We start from the raw sequence: 23,045 nt of genomic DNA on the forward strand, positions 1-23,045 counted from the left end.
TCTGTTTTAAAATATTTTATTATTTATTACTTAAGACCGTTAAAAAGAATAATACAGTAAGTATCATTGTGTCTACTATCCAGCAAATTAAATATTACTAAATAAGTTGAAGGCCCCTGGGTTTTCCCTTCTTGATCACAAACCCCTTGTCATCTCTCAAAAGTAACCAGTAGTGAATTTGATATTTTGCTGACTAATTTATATTCCAACATCAGCCTCTTAGTGTATTAGAAGCTTACCATGACAGAGAATACTGCAGAAGTCCTTGGAATGCTGAGATGAGAAGGGTTAATTCTTAGATTTCTTTTTTTAAGTTGAAAGCCCAGTTTGGCATGCTGTTAAATAGTTTTATGTAACAGGTGCACAGACATATTTTTTGAATGACTATTTGGTACCCACGTACTTTTGATTGAAAATAATTAAAATACCACTATTACATCATTTTGACATGAGTTCTACACTTTTTTGAGTTAGGATTATTATTTGCTTTGCTAGTAAATAGCCAGCTATGGCAAAGTGAATGTTTTCTTAGAGGTAGTGAAACTGAGGGGCAAAATTGAATTTGGAGCATTTAGCTATAACTGCATACAGTCCATTTAGCTGCCTCTGTTAATTGAGACTTGTAGGAAGGACAAGCAGAATAAGAGACGTACAAGCGTTACATTCCTAGTTTAAAAAATGAGTTGTAAGTTCTGAAAAAGAGGAGTGATTCTTGTCAGGTCTGACTCTGGTCAAGGACCTGTTGAAACAAATAGTGTGATGTTCACAGGATCGTAGTGAAGAACCTGACCTCCATTGTAAAGTGAAAATAAGGTTCTTCTCTAGGGAGGCCATAATGAGAGAGAGCAGCAGCAACTGCTAGTTCTGCCACGACTGCCTAAATGTAATGGCTGTGTGAGGTGGCCGGAGCAGGAAACGATTGCACGACAGTAGGCGTGTCCAGGGAAGGAGTTGTTCTGGCTCTGGCCAAGTGGTTACACAGGTGAGAGTGTCCCTTTAAACATACAAAGACCTGCTGGCTGGAGGAGGAGCAGCTTCCTGAGGATCAGGTGCACATCTGAAGGGATGAGCTCATTCTTCCAATCAGACCTGCTCTAGATGCTGAGTGAATGTTTTCCTAATTGCAAGTCCTGCAGCTGGGAGAATCAGGAAATGGTTGAAGCTTTAGCCACTTTGTAAGTAGCAAAAAAAAAAAAAAAAGAATCAGTTTTGGGACTCTTTGGAAATGTGTGGTTGTGAATGTCAAGGTGAAGGTGCCACACGTGCACATTTGTTTTTTCTCTAAGTCGAGGATTACAGCAGTAAAGTGTATCATGGGTTGAGGAAAGCTTTGGTGGTTCTAGCTTTATTCTAGTGATTCTTTTTGAGGTGATTTAATAATTTATTTCCTGGACTGTCTTGTTTTATTTTCCTTCCTTAGGAAATAAAAATCTTGAGGGCTCCCTTTTAATTAACAAAGATCATTATGGCTTTTTTAAAGCTTTAGTTGGTGGGACTTACTTCGCTTTTTAGTCCACTCTGCTTACTTTCAGAGCTCTATGCCTGATTCTGTTTTACTTTTTGTTTTAATTTACCTATTCAGTTTAAGTAAGCTTCTTTAAAATTAAGTTGGCTTAAAAGAGAAATATCAATTATTAATTAGTTTTTCTTAAACTTTTTTTCTTTTGAGATATTTCTCAAAATTCACTCAGAATTAGGGGTGATACATTCTTTACCCAGTTTCCCCCAGTGGTAACATCTTGAAAAACTGTAGGGCAGAATCACAACCAGCATACTGACATTGATACAGTGAAGGTGCAGAATATTTTCACCACCATAGGAAACATCATATTTCCCTTTTACAGCTGCACCCACTTCCTCTACACCCACCTGCTCCTTAACTCTTGTCAACCAGTAACTGAAAAATCAGTTTTTAAGCAAGAAGTTTTGTCTGCTGTCTTAAGTAGTTTTGTGTTAGAGAGCTACATAGCTTTATGAAAAAGAGCCCTAGATAGACTGCAATAGATTTTCATTCATTGTAGCTCTTTGACCTTGGGTAAATAATTTAAATTTCTCTGTACTTCAATTCCCCTATATATAGAATAGGATAATGGTATACTAATTTCTTTACAACCTATTTAAAGGGTTTTTGAGAAATTCTAAATGTCTTTTAAAAGTACGGTATCAGTTCAGTTCAGTTCAGTCACTCAGTCATTTTCGACTCTTTGCAACCCCATGGACTTCAGCACGCCAGGCCTCCCTGTCCATCACCAACTCCCGGAGTTTACTCAACTCATGTCCATTGAGTCAGTGATGCCATCCAACCGTCTCATCCTCTGTTGTTCCCTTCTCCTGCCTTCAATCTTTCCCAGCATCAGGGTCTTTTCCAGTGAGTCAGTTCTTCGCATCAGATGGCCAAAGTACTGGAGTTTCAGCTTCAGCATCAGTTCTTCCAATGAATATTCAGGACTGATTTCCTTTAGGATGGACTGGTTGGATCTCCTTGCAGTCCAAGGGACTCTCAAGAGTCTTTGCCAACACCCAGTTCAAAAGCCTCAATTCTTCGGCACTCAGCTTTCTTTATAGTCTAACTCTCACATCCATATATGACCACTGGAAAAACCATAGCTTTGACTAGATGGACCTTTCTTGGAAAAGTAATGTCTCTGCTTTTTAATATGCTCTCTAGGTTGGTCATAACTTTTCTTCCAAAGAGCAAGCGTCTTTTAATTTCATGGCTGCAGTCACCATCGGCAGTGATTTTGGAGCCCCCCAAATAGTCTGTCACTGTTTCCCCATCTATTTTCCATGAAGTGATGGGACCAGATGCCATGATCTTAGCTTTCTGAATGTTGAGTTTTAAGCCAGCTTTTTCACTCTCCTCTTATACTTTCATCAAGAGGCTCTTTAGTTCTTCTTCACTTTCTGCCATAAGGGTGGTGAGAAATTCTAAATGTCTTTTAAAGAGAAGTACTGTATAAATTATTATTAACAGCAAGGACAGTAGTTTTCAAACTGGAAAGTATATAGCAAATTCTAAACTAGAAACTAGCCCAGGATAGTAAGTAAGAATAATCATTTTAAAGTGAATTAAAATTTTAAGGCTCAGTTGAGTTTCAGATTACTGAATTAACTGGCTGATGATTTCAGAGTCAGCGTTGTTAATCTTTGAGAAATCATAAAGACCAGAAAGAGACAACCATCCTGATATCCAAGGAAAAAAGGAAAGTAGTTGGAAAATTGAAGACCTGTAAAATTAATGTTAATCCAGAAAAATTACATAAGTGATCAAACAGATGATACGGAGTATTAACCAAAAAGATTTAGTATAGGTTTGATTATTATAAATAATTTCTTCTTATTTCTATTCTTAAATTCTGTTACTTCTCTTTAGAACCACTAGGTTATTAGATCAAGAGATTGTTCTAGTTATAGTCATAATGCCAGTTTTCCAGTCTTTCATGATACATTTGCAGCTGTTATATAGTAAAATATGGTTTGGTTGATTGACTAAATGAATGTGTAGAAAGACTGAATAACTGTACCCACTTAGACTCTTGATTTCACCAGGAAAAGTCTCTGGTGAATTTTCTTTGGACCTTGGATAGAGCAAAAAAAATTTTAAAACATGTTAATCAGATATGTAAGTATTGCAAAGATGCAGGAATAGTTAATTTGACAGATGATGCATATAGCTTGAAAAATTATGCCCATAACATGAAATCATGGGGTCAAACTGAAATTAAATTTAGCAGGTATAAGTCCTGTGTTTAAATTCAAAACTTCAAATGCACAGTAACAGGATGAGGAAGAGCTGGTTGGGCAGTGGTTCATGTGAAAAATAACTGGGAATTTTGGTTAATCACAAATGTAGCGGTAATTGCCTAGGTAATATGGCTGCTAAAACGCCATTAGCTATGTTACAAGTTTATTCAGGTCACAAAACTATTGGTTTCAATATATTTTTGTACTAGTTTGGAAACACATTTTGCATATTGGTTTAAGTGTACACTGACAAAGTTGAGAGCATTTTAAGGAAGGCAGACTAGACCAAAAATGGTCTGAATTCCATTTATGTAGGAAACTGTTGGGATTTAGGTATTGAGAAATTATAAAATAATTTAAAACAGTTATTTAAATTTTATGCCATTTAAAATGGAAAAAATATATAATACCACGTTCCCACCTTTCAGAATTAACTACTATTAACATTTATTTTTCTTCTTTCCTTCATAGAAATAAAACAATAGAGATAAAACCAAGGCCCTTTTCCTCTTTCTCCCTACAAGGAAGTTTATCTTATTTTTATCAAAGTAACCTCTGTTCATTGGAGAAGGCAATGGCACCCCACTCCAGTACTCTTGCCTGGAAAATCCCATGGGCGGAGGAGCCCGGTAAGCTGCAGTCCATGGGGTCATGAAGAGTCGGACACAACTGAGCAACTTCACTTTCACTTTTCACTTTCATGCATTGGAGAAGGAAATGGCAACCCACTCCAGTGTTCTTGCCTGGAGAATCCCAGGGACGGGGAGCCTGGTGGGCTGCCATCTATGGGGTCGCACAGAGTCGGACACGACTGAACCAACTTAGCAGCAGCAGCAGCAGCAACCTATGCTCATAGTTTAAAAAATTTGAATAGTTTATGTGCATAGAAGAATAGCAGTTATCCCCTCTCACAGTGGCAACCACAATCAGCTGTCTTAAATATTTGTAATAGTATACTTATAGCAATTACTTTTAAAAGCTATTAAATCTATAAAAAATGTTTAATATGAGGGACATGAGGTGTTGGCACTTTTAAACACATAGATGTCTTCTCCCTTATATTTTTAACATAGTTACATATTTTGTGGTGAAATCATTGTTGTTTATATTATACAGATATTGAACCTGGGCTACATACTCTCATGATAATTTTTTCCTTACATGGCTTTTAATTTTCCTTAGACATAATGGCCTTGCTTTTTTGTTTTTCTTTTTGACTGCACTGGGTCTTCATTGCTTTGTCCAGTTGCAGCGAGCAGGGGCTTCTCTATAGTTGTGAAGCGTGGGCTCCTCATTGCAGTGACTTCTCTGTTTCTGAGCACAGGCTCAGCAGTTGGGCCTGGAGGGCTCTAGAGTGTGGTCTCAGCAGTTGTGGTACATGAGCTTAGTTGCTCTGCAGTATGTAGACTCTTCCTGGACAGGGATCGAACCCGTGTCCCGTGCATTGCCAGGCGGATTCTTATCCACTGCGCTACCAGGGAAGCCCTGCCTTGCTTTTTCCATTTGATTGGTTTTCAAAGTTCTGATCATTGTTATCTCATTCCAAGACTCGTAGAGGACTTCCCTGGTGGCTCAGATGGTAAAGTGTCTGCCTATAATGCGGGAGACCCAGGTTCAGTCCCTGGGTTGGGAAGATCTCCTGCAAAAGGAAATGGCAACCCACTCCAGTATTCTTGCCTGAAAAATCCATGGACTGAGGAACCTGGTAGGCTATAGACCACGGGGTCACAAAGAGTCAGACACGATTGTGCTGGCAGGCTAAGACTTGTAGATAGGATCTAAAACTTGACTCCATTCATTCAAATTCAGTAAATAAGTTTTCAGTCTTTTTTCCCCCTTAGAAATCTACCTTGTATATTCCATTTTAAAAATGATATATAGCATTAAATCTTAAGACTATATCACATTGTATTTATCCATTCTCCTTTGATGAACATTTAAATTGTTTCAGTTTTCCTCTATTTAAGAAAAGATACATGTATGGGAATTTTCCTAGGCTACAATGAGAAGTGAAATTGCTAGTTATCTATTGCTGCATAACAAATTACTTCAAAATTTTGCAACTTAAAACAACACATATTTGTTATCTCTGTTTCTGTGAGTCAGGTATCAAGGTGTATCTCTCATAGGCTTTCATCAAGTTGTTAACAGGGGCTTTGATTTCATGTGAAGATTCAACTGGGGGAGGATCACATTCCAGGTTCTACCTCTCATGTGGCATGATTCAGTTGCTCACAGGTTAATTGATTGAGGACCTTAGTTCTTTACTAACTTGTTGGCTGAAGCATCCTTCAGTTTCTTGCCTTGTGGGAATCTTTATACAACATGGCAGCTGACTTCCATGACAGTGAAGAAGATGGAAGCCAGAGTCTATAACCTAATCCTGGAAACGACATCCCATCACCTTTGCTGTATTCTGTTCATTAGAAGCAAGTTACTAGATCCAGCCCATAGACTAAGAGTGGGGATTATATGAAGGGATGAATAAAGTTGTATACTGCTTTGAGTCATGGCTGTAGTAGAGTATTTAGCTTGGAAAGAGATGATTAAGGGAACGCATGAGTTTTGTCTTCTAAATTTGAAAGGCTTGCACGCATGCATGCTAATAAGTCTCTTCAGTCGTGTCTCACTCTTTCTGAAGCCCACCAGCTCCTCTGTCCATGGGGTTCTCCAGGAAAGAACATTAGAATGGATTGCAATTCCTTTTTCAGGGGATCTTCTCCACCCAGGACTGAACCTGTATCTCATATCTCTTGAGTTGGCAGGAGGGTTTTTTACCAGTTGCGCCACCTGGGAAGGCCAAAAGGCTTACTTAAAGAGGAAATAGTAGATCTGTTTTTGATCAGAGATTAAACTAAGAGCAGTAGATGGACATTAAAATGTATGGCCTTATAGGATAATGTGATTTCTGTTCTTGAACATATTCTGATAGAAGGTAGGTGACCGCTTGTAAAAAGGATTATAAAAAAGTTTCTTGCATTAGGTTAGAAACTTAACTGTATGCTCTCGAAAGATTATTTTTGCTCTAAGATTTTGTGATTATAAACGAGTGAGTTTCACACTGTTAGTATTTGAGTAGTTTATTAATCACTAATGAAGAAGTGTATAGGATTACATGTGTATTTGCACATATGAGGCTTCATTTAGAAGATCTAGGTTAAAAAGTTCAGAGGAGAGCTATAAATTTACACTTTTAATTATTGATTAATTATTACTGTTCTTATCCTGTTTTTATATTCCTTTGGCTACCATGAAATGTTTACTGATACAATTCTTATTTTAAAATAATAGCAGTAACTCAGTTTTTTTCTTCTAACAAAAATCTTTTTATTGTAAAAAAATAGAAAATACAAACAAGGAAAAAATTAAGAAGTAAATATCTTATAATCTTCACACCCAAAGATTATACTAGTAATAACTACATTAACACCATGGTATAATGGTATATTGGAGACGGCAATGGCACCCCACTCCAGTACTCTTGCCCGGAAAATCCCATGTACGGAGGAGCCTGGTAGGCTGCAGTCCATGGGGTCGCTGAGGGTCTGACACGACTAAGTGACTTCACTTTCACTTTTCACTTTCATGCATTGGAGAAGGAAATGGCAACCTACTCTAGTGTTCTTGCCTGGAGAATCCCAGGGACAGGGGAGCCTGGTGGGCTGCCGTCTATGGGGTCGCACGGAGTCGGACATGACTGAAGCGACTTAGCAGCAGCAGCAGCAGAATAATGGTATATGGGGCTTCCCTGGTGGCTCAGCGGTGAAGAATCTGCCTGCAGTGAAGATGCAGGAAGCTTGGGTTTGATCCCTGGGTCAGGAAGATCCTCTGGAGGTGGAAATGGCAACCCACTTCAGTATTCTTGCCTGGAGAATCCCCTGAACAGAGGAGCCTGGCAGGTTACAGTCCATGGGGTTGCAAAGAGTTGGACGTTACTGAAATGACTGAGCTCGCACACATAATGATATATAATCTCTGTGCCCTGTTAATTTTGTGTACATAAATACACACTTTCCTTATTTGTGTTACTATGTTCTATAGTATCACTGCAAATGCTGAATTAATGAATACTGAATTATTGCTCCTAGGGGAATTACAGGGTTAGATTCCTCTGAGCTGCTGGTTGCATTTTTGTTAACTAAATCAATATGTAACCTTGTTTTATGTGTGTTTTTGTTAAGACACATTATTTAATATATATTATTGATTCATTAGCATTGAGCTCATGGTAAATAGCACTGTAATTTATGCCTGAATGTACCTTATCTAACACATGTATTCTCTAGAAGGCACATCACAGCCTTCTTGCACTTAGAAACGCTAGACAGCACTTCTGCACTACACTTGGGAGTCATTTTAAACAGTGAAATCACCGACCAAAAGCACAAAAATGTGAAAAATATTGCACTAAATAAGCCACTAAAAGGACACTAGTTTATAGTTTGAAATCTGAAACCAGAAGGCTGCATATCTCCCCAGCCGTGGACCTCAACTGGTAATGTACACATCAGGCAGCTCAGATTTTTCACCACCTGTGCATTCACATGTCCGTGCATGACTGAGAAAATGTTGCAGGTCTTGATTTTGAGGTTACAGATGAGTTTTAGTGAGTAGGAAAATTTACCTATGAGGAATCCATGTAATAAGGATTGACTCTCTGTGTGTGTAGTAGCTTTTGTTTTCCATTTTGCTTAATTGTATAAAACTGAACAGTTTTGAAAATACTGTTATAACCTGCCCTTTTCACCTAACATTCTAACCATTTGTTCATTCAGCAAGTTATTTATGTGTGCCCACTGCGTGTCTACATGATGTACTAGACTCTGAAGATTTGTTGTTGTTCAGTCACCAAGTTGTGTCTGACTCTTTGTGACCCCATGGACTGAGCATTACAGGCTTCCCTGTCCCTCACCATCTCCTGGAATCTGCCCACGTTCATATCCGTTGAATTAGTGATGCCATCCAACCATCTCATCCTCTGCTGCCCCCTTCTCCTTCTACCTTCCGTCTTTCCCAGCATCAGGGTCTTTTCCCAATAATCGGCTGTTCACAACAGGTGGCCAGAGTATTGGAGCTTTGGCTTCAGCATCAGTCCTTCCAATGAGTATTCAGGGTTGATTTCCTTTAAGACTGACTTGTTTGATCTTGCTGTTCAAGGGACTCTCTGAAGATACAGTAGCAAGTAAGATAAACAAAGTCCCTGCCTTTTGGAGCTTGTGTTCTAATGGGAAAGGCAGAAAATGGGAAATGCCTGGTAGTGATAAATGCAATTAAAAAAAAATAAAGCAGGGTAAGGAGATAGGTGTTTGATAATTTTATTTCATTATTTAAATTTAATACCCTTTTAAAAAGTAAATACTGATTTTATTGGTAGTTGGCAATTTTAATTAATTTTACTGAAGTATAGTTCAATAAATTGATTTACAATGTTGTGTTTCTGGTGTCCAGCAAAGTCATTCAGTTATATATATATATATATATCATTTATACATATGAAGTATATAGTTATATACAATTATAAATGTAATAACTATATTTAAATATATATAATATAATTATTAACATTTAAAGATTGTGTTTATTTTTGTCTGTGCTAGGTCTTGGTTGCCACGTGTGGGCTTTTCTCTAGTTGCAGTGAGTGGAGGCTAGTCTCTAGTTGTGGTGCACTGACTTCTCTTGTTGCACAACACAGACTCTAGGGTGTGCAACCTTCAATTGTTGCAGTGCACAGGCTCCAGAGTTTGGGCTCAGTAGTTGTGGCCTACGGGCTTAGCTCTGGGGATCTTTCTAGACCAGGGATTGAACCCACTGAATTAGCAGGTGAATGCTTATCATCACTGAACCACCAGGGAAGCCCGAGGAGGGTACCGTGTAAATAGAGACCTAATTGAAGCAAAGCAGTAGCCTATGCAAAGAGCTGGGGAATGGGCATTCAATGGAGAGAGATTCGCGGTGGAAAAGCCTTGAGGTGGGAACTAGCTTGTCATTTTCTGAAAAATGATGGGGTGGGCAGAGAGCAGTAAAGATGAAAATGTTGAGAGAAGTAGGGACTAAATCATGAGGGATTTAAGATTCAGGATCCATGGGCTTCCCTGGTGGTCCAGAGGTTAAGAGTCCCTTGAAATGCAGGGAATGCTGATTGGATCTCTAATTGGGGATCTAAGATCCCACTTGCTGAGGAGCAATTAAGCCCACATGCTGCCACTACAGAGTCTTCCTCAGACCATAACAAAAGATCCCACATGCTGCAACTAAGACTGGAAGCAGCCAAATAAGTAAGTAAATAAATAAGATTAGAAATCTGGATTTCATTCAGAGCGTAATGGGAACTCATTGAAGTGTTTTATGTGGAATAATAGTATTGATTTTTTAAAAAAGATTATTCTGGTTGCTGTGTGAAGAAGTGATTGTCATGGAAGCAAGGACAGCGCATACTGGCTATTGCAGTATTCTATGCAATAAACATAGGTGACTTTGTCTAGGATGGTAGCAGTATAGGTGGTAAGAAGGGATAAGTTTTGAGAGTAACATCAATAAGATTTGCTGATGGACTAGTGAGGTGTCAGGAAAGAAAGGAGTCAAGCATGACTCCAGTTTTGCCCTAAAGAAGTGAGTGAATGGTAGAGCTTTTTACTATGATAGGGAAGACTGTGGAGAAGCTGATTGGGGTATATATGGTAAGAGTCCAGATTTTTTTCTTTGGGGTGTGTTAGGTTTGAAATACCTAGTAGACGTCTAGGGGGTAATGTTCAGTAGGAAGCTGAACATACAAGTCTTGACCTCAGGGGAAGAGATTGGAGCTGGAGATAAAAAGAATGGTGATTATATCTCCATTTCAATAAATATTTATCTACAACATAATTTTTTCATGGTTGATTCATGTTCCATTGTATTGATGTGTGCTATCCTTTGTGATGAATAACTTTGTAAATTCTTATTTTAAGTGAATTCCTCTTGGGTATTTGCAATACAGTTCTGACATTAACTAACCAGAGTTAGCTTAACGTTCTCATGTTAAGGGCACAGTTTCTCATAAGACTATCTGAACTTTGGACTCCAAGTGCAAGTTTAGGAGTCTCCAGGATACCTGCATCTCTGATCAATCAGCTATAAATTCAAGAGTTCCCCTGATTCTCTCAGGTTTGATCATTTGGTGGAGCAACTCACAGAACTCATGAAAATGCTGTATTTATGATTACAGTTTGTTTTTGTACTGGCTGTGCCATGCAGCTTGTAAGATCTTAGTTCCCCAACTAGGGATTGATCCTGGGCTCTGGCAGTGAAAGAGCTGAGTCCTAACCACTAGACCACCAGGGCATTCCTGATTACAGTTTTATTATAGTGAAAAGTTACAAATTTGAACCAGCAAAAGGAAGAGATACATAGGATAAGTCTGGGAGGATCCCCAAAGCAAAGCTTCTGTACCTGCAGGATGTGTCACCCTTCTCACACATGGATGAGTGTTATCAACCAGGGAAGTTCACCAACTCAGTGTTCGGAGTTTTTACTGGGACTCCGTTATGTAAATATGATTGATTGAATCATTGGCCTGTGTGATTGAACTCAGTCTCCAGCCTCCCCCTCTATTTCCCAGAGGTCTGTCTGAGATTATGTGACTCAAAGCCCCAACCTTCTAACCACACAGTACTTGGGCTTTCCAGTACTGCCAGTCCCTATCCTGAAACTGTCAAGGGGCCCACTATGAGTCCCCTGGTTAGTGTTAATTCAGTGTGACTGGAAGGGCCCAACACGAATAACAGAGGTACTCATATCATTTGAGAAATTCTGAAGGTTTAGAAGCTTCCCTGTCAAGAACCAGAGACAAAAATTAGATTCTTATTATACAACTATATTAAAACCCAGTTCAGATATTACTTTCCAAGGTTATAGTTCTTTTTTTCTCTCATTAGACAGTGATCATTTAGAAGGTCCTCTGATTTTAGTCATATTTGCATTTCTAACAGCACTATATCTGGCTTGGAATTTTCCAGGCCAGAATACTGGAGCGGGTAGCCTTTCCCTTTTCCAGGGGATCTTCCCAACCCAGGGATTGAACCTAGGTCTCCAGAATTGTAAATGGATTCTTTACCAGCTGAGCTGCAAGCAAAGCCCATGAATGGTGGAGTGGGTAGCCTATCCCTTCTCCAGGGGGTCTTCTCGACCCAGGAATTGAACCGGGCTCTCCAAAATTGCAGGCTGATTCTTTACCAACTGAGCTATGAGGGAAGCCTATAATTGATGCTCAGTAAGTATTTAATGAACTAAAATATTTAAGAAATAATTTGTGGGTAGATGGGAGGTTCAAAATTTCTTTGTAGAGTTGCTTTGAGATCAAATAGTCTTCATTTCTTTTTGCTTCATTCATCTTCATTTGCTGTTATTTAAATATTTTATGCTTTTATATAGATATCAAATTTGCATAATAAATAAAAAGGAAATTTCTCTTTTTAAAGTAAATTCATCAGGGACTTCTCTGGTGGTCCAGTGGTTAAGACTGCATGCTTCTAATGCAGGGGGAAGTGGTTTGATCCCTGGTTTGGGGAATTAAAATCCCATATGCCATGTGGCCAAAAATAAATAAATAAATATTTTTTAAAAGAAAGAAAAATGAAATTTGCAATTAAAAATAAATCCAGCAGTTCTTTAGATAGCAACCTTTTCTTTAACTGAAGTATAGTTGACTTACAATGTTGTGTTAATTTCTACTGTACAACAGAGTGATTCAGTTATGTATATACTTTAAAAATTCTTTTCCATTATGGTTCATCTCAGGATATTGAATACAGTTCCCTGTGCTATACAGTAGGACCTTGTTATCTGTCCTATATGTAATAGCTTGCATCTGCTAACCCTAAACTCCCAGTTTATTCTTCTACCACCCCTCCACCTCCTTGCCGACCATAGTCTGTTCTCTATGTCTGTGAGTCCCATTCTATAGATGGGTTCATTTGTGTCAGATTTTATTTTACTTATATATTTTTAAAAATTGAGCTTTCCTGGAATTCTTCCTTCCTTCATTTCTGGCTGCATTGGGTCTTAGTTGCAGTATGCAGGACCTTTGTTGCTGCACCCAGGATCTTTTGTTGCATTTCACAGTTTTCTAATTGTGGGCTCATGGAGGCTAAGTTGCCCCACAGCGTGAGGGTTCTTAGTTTTCCAGCCAGGGATTTAACCCTGGCCCCCTGGTTGGAAGCACAGTGTCTTAACCACTGGACCACCCGAGAAGTCCCTTCCTTGATTTCTTTAGTGACTCATGGGTTTTTTGGGCTTCCTAGGTGCCTCGGAGGTAAAGAAACTGCCTTCCAATGCACGAGACTTGAGTTTGATCCCTGGGTTGGGAAAATCCCCTGGAGAAGGAAATGGCAACGCACTCCAGTATTCTTGTCTGGGAATTCTCATGGACAGAGGAGTCTATTGTTTAGCCTCCACATGTTTGTATGTGTTTGTATTGTTTACCTCTGCTCCATTTAGTTCCTTTTCTGAGGTTTTATCTTGTTCCTTGTTTAGAACATGTTCCTCTGTCTTCTTATTTTGCCTAATTCTCTGTTTATTTCTGTTATTAGGTAGGTTGTTCAAGTTTCCTGACCTTGGAGAAATGACCTTATATAGAGACTTCCTATGAGGCCCAGCAGCAAATTCCTCTCTTGTCACTGGACTGTATGCCCTAGGGGTATCCCCTGTGTGGGCTGCATGGGGTCATTGTATAGTTGTGGTTGGCTGACTACTGTAGCCAGTAGGTGGGTCTGGCTCCAGGCACAGTTGGCTGCCAGCCCAGTGGTGGACAGGACTGAATCCTGGTGTGGTTGGCTGCATGGTCCAGGGTTCCCTTGTTTGGTGCTGGCCTGCTGATATGGGCAGGGCTGTGTCTTGGAATGACTGGCTGTGTGGCTCAGGGTGTCCCAGTGCTGCTTTTGGCTTACTGGTGGGCGAGGCTGGGTTCTGGGGCTGGTGTCAGTCTGCTGGTGGGTAAGTAAGCCTCCAACGCTAAAGGATAGAGTGAAGTGAAGTGAAAGTTGCTCAGTTGTGTCCGACTCTTTGCAACTCCACGGACTATACAGTCCATGGAATTCTCCAGGCCAAAATACTGGAGTGGGTAGCCTTTCCCTTCTTCAGAGGATCTTCCCAACCCAGGGATCGAACCCAAGTCTCTGCATTGCAGGAGGCTTCTTTACCAGCTGAGTTGTAAGCGAAGCCCAAGAATACTGGAGTGGATAGCCTATCCCTTCTCCAGCAGACTTCTCAACCCAGGAATTGAACTGGGGTCTCCTGCATTACAGGCGGATTCTTGACCAATAGAGCTATCAAGGAAGCCCAGAGGATAGAGGGAGGACTCCAAAATGATAATTGTTAACACTAGTATCCTTGTGGTAGGACAAACTCCAAAAAAATGGCTATTGCTAGTGTTTGTGTTTCCAGGATGAGCTCCAGTTATCTTCCTACCTCTGCAGAAGGCTCTGCAGGATCAGCAAGTTGTCTGACCCAGGCTTCTTTCAAATTACTGCCCCTGTACTGGAATTCAGAGCATGTGAGATTTTTTTGCATGTCAAGAGTAGAATCTCTGTTTCTACAGCCTCTGGCTCTTTCCTTTGCAAGCTCCTCTAGCCCTCACAGCCAGATGTTCTGGGGACTCATCTTCCTGGTGCAAGACCCCAACTGAGGAGCCCAATGTGGGGCTCAGAATTCTCGTTGCTTAGGGAAAACCTCTGCAGCTGTGATTATTGTCCGGTTTGTGTGTTGCCCACCAGAGAGAGTGTCTTTACTGCATCTCTGTGCCTTCTGCCCTTCTGCTGTGGTTTCTTAGTTATACTTTTAGTTATGGAAGATATTTTCACCAGTATTCAGATCATTCTCATAGATAATCTGTAAACTGTAATTTTGATGTGCCTGTGGGAGAAGGGGGCTTCCCTGATAGCTCAGCTGGTAAAGAATCTGCCTGCAATGCAGGAGACCTGGGTTCGATCCCTGGATTGGGAAGATCCCCTGGAGAAGGGAAGGGCTACCCACTCCAGTATTCTGGTGGGAGAACGTGAGCTCAGGGTCTCCCTGCTTCAGCATCACACCTCCATACTGTACTCTTTGGAGTATGGTTTTTTTCTTTTTAAAATTTCTTTTTTCGTTTTTTTGTTTCCTAGTTTCGGTATGTGAGGTCTTAGTTTCCTGACAAGGGATTGAACCCATGCCCTCAACAGTAAAGCATGGAGTTCTAACCACTCGACCACCAGGAATTCCCCAGGAGTACTTTTCTTTATATCAGTGTGGACTCATAGGTATTTATTTTATACTTTGGGTTAATCCAGTACTAATTATTTTTCCCTCATATTGTTTCAGATTTGGCCATTGGGAACTCCTTTGGTTGTCTCCTATGTACCTTTGATATGCCTCTGTCAATTTAGGATTTTTGTTTTCTTTTTGTTTTCAGCATTTCCTTACTTTTGGACATTACAGGATGCTCCAGGCTCATCTCATGTGTTTCCTCTTCCAGGCCTAAAATCAGCCATTTCTCCAATGAACCTTGGATTCTTTTATTGGAGAACGGTTTTTGACACCAAGGTATCAAGTCTGTAGGACTTCACTGGTGGTCCAGTGGTTAAGGCTCTGAGTTTCCACTGCAGGGAGCATTGGTTTGGTTCCTGGTTGGGGAACCAAGATCTCACATCCTGCCCATGGTGTGGCCAAAAAGTTAAGAGAAAAAAAACAACGACTAAGGTCTAGGTGTGCTTGTTGCAACTGGGATGTCATTGGTTCTAAGCATTCTCAGCTGATAGAGCAAATAAATATATGGGTATATGTGCTTGTGCTCAGTCGAGTTTGATTCTTTTTTTTTTTGTTTTGTTTTGAGTTTGATTCTTTGAGACCTCCTGGACTATATAGCCCACCAGGCTTTTCTGTCCATGGAATTTTCCAGGCAAGAATACTGGAGTGGGTTACCATTCCTACTCCAGGGGATGTTCCCAACCTAGGGCTTCAACTCTTGTCTCTTGTGTCTCCTGCATTGGCAGGTGGATTCTTTTGCTGGGAAGCCCATATGGGTGTATACATATATACCTATCTATAAATATTTCTAGATGTAACCATCTATATTTTATTTTAAAAGTTTTTTTGGCCATGCCACTCAGCACGTGGGATCTTAGTTCCCCTACCAGGGATCAAACCCCATCCTCTGTGCTTTGGAAGCACAGAATCTTAGCCACTGGATTGCCAGGGGAGTCCCCCATCTGTGTCTTTAATAAGCTAATCACAAGTTCATTCTTCAACTCTAATCCATTACCACATGGATAATTTTAGCTTTTTCCCTCTTATCTGTATCTTCCCATTCAAAAATTAGGAAACCTTCCACCATCTTCCATTCGTTTACTTAATTATTCAATTCCAGTATACATGTGTCTTCAGAATTGTTAACCTGTACACCTGTGGGAATGTACTCTACTAGCTGGAATGTAGTGGTAATATACAGTTCCTTATGCCTTTAGGCTTACAAACTCTAGTCATTTCCAGGCTTAAGTCAGTACTTTTATCCACTACCCCCTTCAGTGAGATTGTTTAATATGTTTGTATCATTTTATTATGCAAAATTTTGAACATATATAGAAGTAAGGAGAAGAGTGTTGAGTCCGCCTGTACCCACCACCAGCTTTGTGAACTATTAAGTACATGGTCAGTTGTGGTTTTGTTTATTCTTCCCCTGCTTCTCCCAAGACAACCTATAATTATTTTGAAGTAAATTCCATACGTATTATTTCATCTGTAAATATTTCTAAATGAGACTTACCATAATTTAACCAATCCCCTAATGACAGACCTTTAGTTTTTATTTATTAGAAACAGTGTAACTGTAATATATTTTTATATTATCTTTGCAAACTATAGGACAAGTTTTTAGAATTTGAATTGCTGAAACAAAAGGGTATAAGCATTTTAAATTGAGAAATACCACCAAATTCATTTTATTTCTACCAGGAGTGAATGAGAATTTATCCCTCTCCTCACTCTCACTTGGATTCACCCAAGTTTTAAATATTTGGCATTGTGAGATATGAAAAGTGATAGTATTTTTATTTTGCATTTCCTTAATTATGAATCCTGGAGAAGGAAATGGCAATCACTCCAGTATTCTTGCCTGGAGACTCCCACGGACGGAGGAGCCTGGTAGGCTACAGTCCATGGGGTTGCAAACAGGTGGACACGACTGGGTGACCTCACTGTCTTTCTAATTATGAATGAGATAGGACATTTTTCCTATCTTTATTGATCATCTACTTTTTTTTTTTTTTCTGTGAACTGGACATTTAAACTCTTTGTTTAAGGAAAGAAAATAAATTGGTACAAAGGATTATATCCTTTCTCAAAACGTCAATACTATGCTGTCATATTTCCCCTTTGCCCTGTTCATAGTTCAGATCACCAACTGAGGAGTGGCGCAGAAGCCCCTTTAATGAAGGTAAATACTTGCCCATTTTCCCCCTTTCCTCTGTCCCCCCTTTTCACTTAGCAAAAGTTCATCAGTTGTTTGCTTTCTTTGCATCCTGAGCAGTCAGAATTGTTTATCAAACAGATGATTTTAAGTCAGCTTTTGAGTGAGTACTCTGGGGAAATTTGCCCAAAAAGCCACAGGAAGGATTTCTACAGATGTGCCGGGGAATGTTTGTAGTTGTTTAGCAAAGGGTGTGTCCAGCAAGTATTATTTCAGGCTGCCTCTTCATCTGTTCTTTCTACCCAAACATAAAACTTGTACTCTGACTTTTGTGGATGTGCCATGTCAGTGGCATTTTCACCCTTATTTTTGTCAAAGTGAGTTATCTTGTCCATTCACTTTGAACATTTCTATTATCAGTAGTATTACTGTTGGCTTCTTGGTTAGAGAAATGATTATTGCATTCTGTCCTGAATTAAATGACAGTGTCAGAGACTAAGAATGCCTTGATAGCCTGATTTTTGTGCTTAGGTATACTTTAAAAACAGCTTTCAAAATCTCATACACACAGAAGTTGTTTGCCAAGCATTTGAAGCCCATTTACTTTTACCAGGTGACAGCTGCTATTGTTTATGGGAACCTAATTTAAACCACAGACATGAAACAAAAGAGTGCCCTTGTTTTGCAAAGAGGAAAACTGTGATTTAAAAAAAAAACCAAAAAACAATAAAAAATTTATTGACATATAATTCACATAACACAAAATATAAAGTTTTATAATTCAGTGGTTTTTAGTATTTTTAGAGTTGAACAACCATCAGCACAGTCAATTTTAGAACATTTTTGTCACCTCCAAAAGAAATGGTTTATCTCTTAGCAGTCACTTTCTATTTCTTTCACACCTCCTTGCAGCCCTAGGCAACCACTAATCTACTTTCTATCTCTGTAATTTGCCTATTATGGGTGTTTCATGTAATTGGGATCATACAACAGGAGATCCTTATTACTGGCCTTTTCACTTACTGTTTTCAATATTTACATGTGGTAGATGTATTAATACTTCATTCTTATAATGACTGAATCCTGTCTGTGCAGTGAATATGGCACATTTATTTATGCATTCATCTGTTGATGTATGTTTTGTTTTTTTCTGAAACTGTTGCCATTCCGCTCTCCAGGGGATGTTCCTGACCCAGGGATCAAACCCATGTCTCTTGAGTCTCCTGCATTGACAGGTGGGTTCCTAACCAGCTGAGCCATCAGGGAGGCCCAGTGAGTGGGAGGAGTATTCCTATTTTGGAGAAGGAGCAAAGATGAACAGGGATTGGACTATTGCCTACTTTTTGGTCTTCGATGGTTGGCCTCAGAATTGTTGTGGCACTGGTGGGTGTGTCACTTAGCTTGCTGACGCATTACAATGAGTGGATACCGAGGCTCAAGGTCTAGTGGAAGTTACTGGTTCACCATCTTGGATCTGTTTTTGGCTCTAATCAGGTTTTGTTGTGTCCTCAGGCTATGTCATTCTTTTAAAGCTTGTGCCCTGCCCCCTTCCCTCCTGTTTCACCACCAGGAAGAAACTTAAGTCAGACCAAATATGGGCCAAACAAGATTGTTCAGTGACAACCCCCAAACTAATAAGCCTCTTAGCATAAAACCTAAGACAGTGAGCCATGTGGCACAGCAGTTCCTGGGTTCCCTTACCCTCCTGCTCTCCACCCCAGCGCCCCTTCCCAATAAAGTCTTTTGCTTTGTCAGTACATGTGTCTCCTCGGACAATTCGTTTTCAAGCCTTTGGAAGGGGTCTCCCGGCAACATCTTGACCTAGTAATCATGCCACAAAAACACTCCTACAAGCAATTTGGCACTCATCTAGCACAAAGCTGTAGTTACTTAATTTATTTTTGGTTGAGAGGGCCAGTGGTTAACACAGGGTTCTCTTTATGAGATAGAATCTCCTGTGCAGTCTAATCTCCTCCTATGAAAAGGAAATAAGAAAAGTCCAAAAATAACTTTTACAAGGCAGAATGTGAGTACACAGGAGAGTTTTGCATGAAGTATTTTCTGAGGGGCTTCATAAAAGATTACAGTCCATTAATGTGAGATTGCCTGTGGACCACCTCCCTTACCTGACTGAGATGAGAAGTCATGGTTGCATTGTAACGAGGGTTGAAGCTCTGTAACTCTGCCCCAGTACGCCAGTTTTATTTGATTAATTCCATGAATTATGAATGAATATGTCGACTTAAAAATATTCACAACCTAAAGGTTGAGAGTTATATTTTATTTGGTGGAAATTTTTAGGGCCTAGGTCCAAGAGGCAGCATCTCAAGTAACTTTGAGAGATCACTCGGAGATGAGGGAAGGAGCCAGGTTATATAGAAGTTTTTCAACAAAGGGCAGGTAGTCTGAACATCAAAAAATTGTTGTTAATTGAAGAAAGCCAGATATCCCCATTTAAGGAATTTAGCGCTTTTCTATGCATGGGAAGATGCAAGAATCTGGGCTCATTGTAATCATTCCTTGCTTATGTAACTCACTTATCTGGAGCTGAGCTTCTTTGGTTGTTCAGGTGGTAAAGAATCTGTCTGCAATGCAGGAGGCCCCAGGTTCAATCCCTGGATTGGGAAGATTCCCTGACAAAATGGCAACCACTCCGGTATTCTTGCCTGGGAAATCCCATGGACAGAGGAACCCATTGGGCTACAGTTCATGGGTTGCAAAGAGCTGGACACAATTTAGCAACTAATGCTTATCTGGGGCCAGTATCCTGTGTTTTTACATCCTGAGCTTTTCCTCAGGGCCCATCATAGGAAGTAGTTGTAGTCTGATGGCACACACACACACACACACACACACACACACACACAAATGAAAGTGTTAGTCACTCAGTTCTGTCCGACTCTTTATAACCCCGTGGACTGTAGTCCACCAGGCTTCTCTGTCGATGGAATTCTCCTGGCAAGAATATTGGAGTGAGTAGCCATTCCCTTCTCCAGGGATCTTCCTGAACCAGGGATCGATTCTAGGTTGTCTGAGCTACCAGGAAAAACATATATATGTGTGTGTGTGACACACACACACATAGGAGGGCTGCAATTGCTGATGACTGTGACATCCTTGTTTATTGATATGGCAGGAAATATTCCATTTCTGGAATATATAACCATCTCTTAAGGACTTGATTGGAGAGCTTGACCCTAATATTTGTACATTCTTTTTTTTGTATCTAGCACTGATCAAAGAAATTTTGTGCCTCACATTTTGAAATGACACTAACATCCCCATCTTCCACCAACCACTAGGGACCTGAATTAGAATGCTAATGATGAGCAAAAGAAAAGCAATAGTATCTTTTTTTTTTTTTTTTTAATTTGGGCACCTTCCTTGTTGCAGAAGGACTACTTTAGTATATTGTTAAAATATAAGAGCTGAATTAGTTTTGGGCAGTGCCTGCATTTGTTTAGTTTTACCAATAAATCTTAATTAAATCTTTAAAGAAATCAATTCGTACATATTATCTCAACCTGTGGAAATAGAGCAGACCTTCCTTCCTATTTAGCAAGGGTTCTGCTGGTGAGTTTTTTCATCAGTATGCTTATAGAACAACTCCTTTCAATAAAGCTGGTTTATAACAGGGAGTAAGTAGTACATAGAAGGTTGTGTGTTGGTCCTCTGGGGCCTTTGTGCCCTGCCTGCAAATGTAAGTTCTGGGTGGACTGATCACATGTTTGGGGGTAGGACTCTGCCTGCTGATTGTTCTTGATGATATAATTTGTTTGGCCTCTTCCCTGAGAGAAGTAGGGAAGATCTTTCACTGTCTTTACTTGGGACTCAGATTTCAAGCTTTTAAAAATTGATTTTTGAATCTAACAGCTCGTTTCACACAAAAATTTTCTTTAAGAATATCTTTTTTTAAGGTAGTTGAAATAGTTTTGCCTCTTAAAATGATTTAATTCAATTTAAGTCTGGATAGTCTTAGAATTGTGAATTAAGGATTTAAATAATGGCATTGCTATGTGTCTTTTAGTGCTTCTTTTGACTGTTAGTGCAAAGGACTGTTTTTTAGTGCTAGCCCTCCATTTGAAAGCAGCTGCCACTCTGTAGACCTTATTGTTATACTGCTGACCTTTGTCATCAGGAATGCCCCTGGAGGAAACTGACTCCTAAATGTTTTTCTTAAGCCTCTATGAAGTTTGTGATGTGTCCTTTCAAGTTACTTTTGATTAGTTTCTTAAGTTTACTTTGTGTTTAGTTGGAAGCTCCATCTTTTTAGCTTTATCATGAGTTATCAGTGCTGAGCTCCTGGTAGGTGGTAAAAAGAATTGTCCTTTCCCTGTTACCCTGTTCTGTGGGAAGCCTTTGTGGTTTAGAGTCACAGTTTCCCATTGTTGTTAGCTGCGTCTCCTCCCTCCGTACCCTTCCCTCCCTAGAACTCTAGCTCTTCCCTTGCCCCTCCCCATTCCTGTATCTCTCGTCCCACAAATGCCCTTGTGATTGCTGAAGGCCTTTTGCTGGGAGTTGAGTCTACTTTCTGGTGAGTGTGTGCTTGTGGTAAAATGGGATACATGGAGGGATGGAGGGAACTCATCAGTCTTTGTGAAGTGTTGCTTTTAACAGCAACAGTTTAAACTTTGAAATTGAGGTTACAGGACTCTTAACTTTCAGAAGGCTTCTTTAATGCTGACTGTTGTTTCTGTTCTTCCCTCCTCTGATTCAATTATTAAGGCTTTAGAAAATTCATTTTTATTATTGGTTTAAAAACCCATTCTCATAGATTTTCTTGAGCTTATAAAATTAAAGATAAAGGATGTGGATTTAAATTTCCTTCAGACAGACGATTATTTGTGATTTCTTTATATTTATTTTCAGTATTAACATATTGATAAAAGTAATAACAGAGAAAAGATTGTGTTTTGTGGCTAAACTGAAAAGTAGCACTTATTTCAAGAACCGGAATGATTCTTTTTTCCTCTCAGCAGAATGTTGGCAAAATTCACTAAGATTTTGGCAATATATTGTCAGTTCTGGGAAATGGTTTGCTGAGTACTTGAGGATAACAGATGCTTCTGGGAATTATTTTTGGGAAGTTAGATTTGTTCATTAGCACCTTCTCTCTTGAGATGTGAGATCTATAATCTTTTTGTAAGTAAAATATTTAATATTTTGGTGCTCAGCTTAAGGCAAATATCACTTTCATAATGGGCTTTCTATTTCCTTGGGTTATACATTTTGATTCTCAACTAAAAAACAGTGTGTGTGTGTTGTGTATGTGTGTGTATTGGCACTGAATGGATGATCCTATGGTATTTTAAACAGTTATAAAGTTGTAAACCTTGGGTTCTTAAGTGCTGCTAATTATTGTTTTTATGGAAGACTATATAAAGGAAAACTTATTTGTGGGATTTCATTGAAGTTCAGTTGAGTCACTTATTGAAGTGATAGGTGCACTTGTGTGATAATGAATTCCTGAGCTCCTACTGTGTGACAAGTGCTAGTTCCTATGGTAAGTGCTTTGCATTTACTTCTAATTTCCAGTACAACCTTGTTAAGCAGGTAGTAGTATCCCTCTGGGAAAGAGTTGTGCAGGAGTAGAACATGGGTTTTACTTTTCTGGCAACTGAGGGAAAATAATGCCTACTTGGTAGATTAATCATGAGAATTAAAGGATGTACCATTTGTCTTGAGCCTGGCACAGAGTTGGTGTTCACTAAGTGATGGTTTCCCAAGTGGCACTCTTGGTAAAGAACCCATCTGTCAATGCAGGGGACACAAGAGATGGGGTTTTGATCCTTGCGTTTAGAAGATCCCCTGGAGAAGGAAATGGCAACCCACTCCAGTGTCCTTGCCTGGAAAATTCCATGGACAGGCGAGCCTGACAGGCTACAGTTCA

The 23,045-nt window shown here is 39.6% G+C and overlaps 1 protein-coding gene across 17 annotated transcripts in view; it reads left to right on the plus strand.

Annotated features, from left to right (window-relative positions):
* USP54 (ubiquitin specific peptidase 54) overlaps positions 1-23,045 on the plus strand; it is a 127,799-nt gene that overhangs the window by 26,998 nt on the left and 77,756 nt on the right. The window contains exon 1 of one of the 17 annotated variants that reach the window (XM_040242383.1): positions 789-1,175. The exons of 14 other annotated variants lie outside the window; for them this stretch is intronic. The gene's annotated coding sequence lies outside the window, so the exon portion shown is untranslated. Of the gene's footprint in view, positions 1-788; positions 1,176-17,139; positions 17,183-21,607; positions 21,690-23,045 lie in introns of those variants that run through there. 2 more of the 17 variants (XM_040242385.1, XM_040242384.1) reach the window with 2 other exon arrangements.

Source organism: Oryx dammah, unplaced genomic scaffold (genome assembly GCF_014754425.2).
Source record: "Oryx dammah isolate SB20612 unplaced genomic scaffold, SCBI_Odam_1.1 HiC_scaffold_6, whole genome shotgun sequence".
Classification (NCBI taxonomy): domain Eukaryota; kingdom Metazoa; phylum Chordata; class Mammalia; order Artiodactyla; family Bovidae; genus Oryx; species Oryx dammah.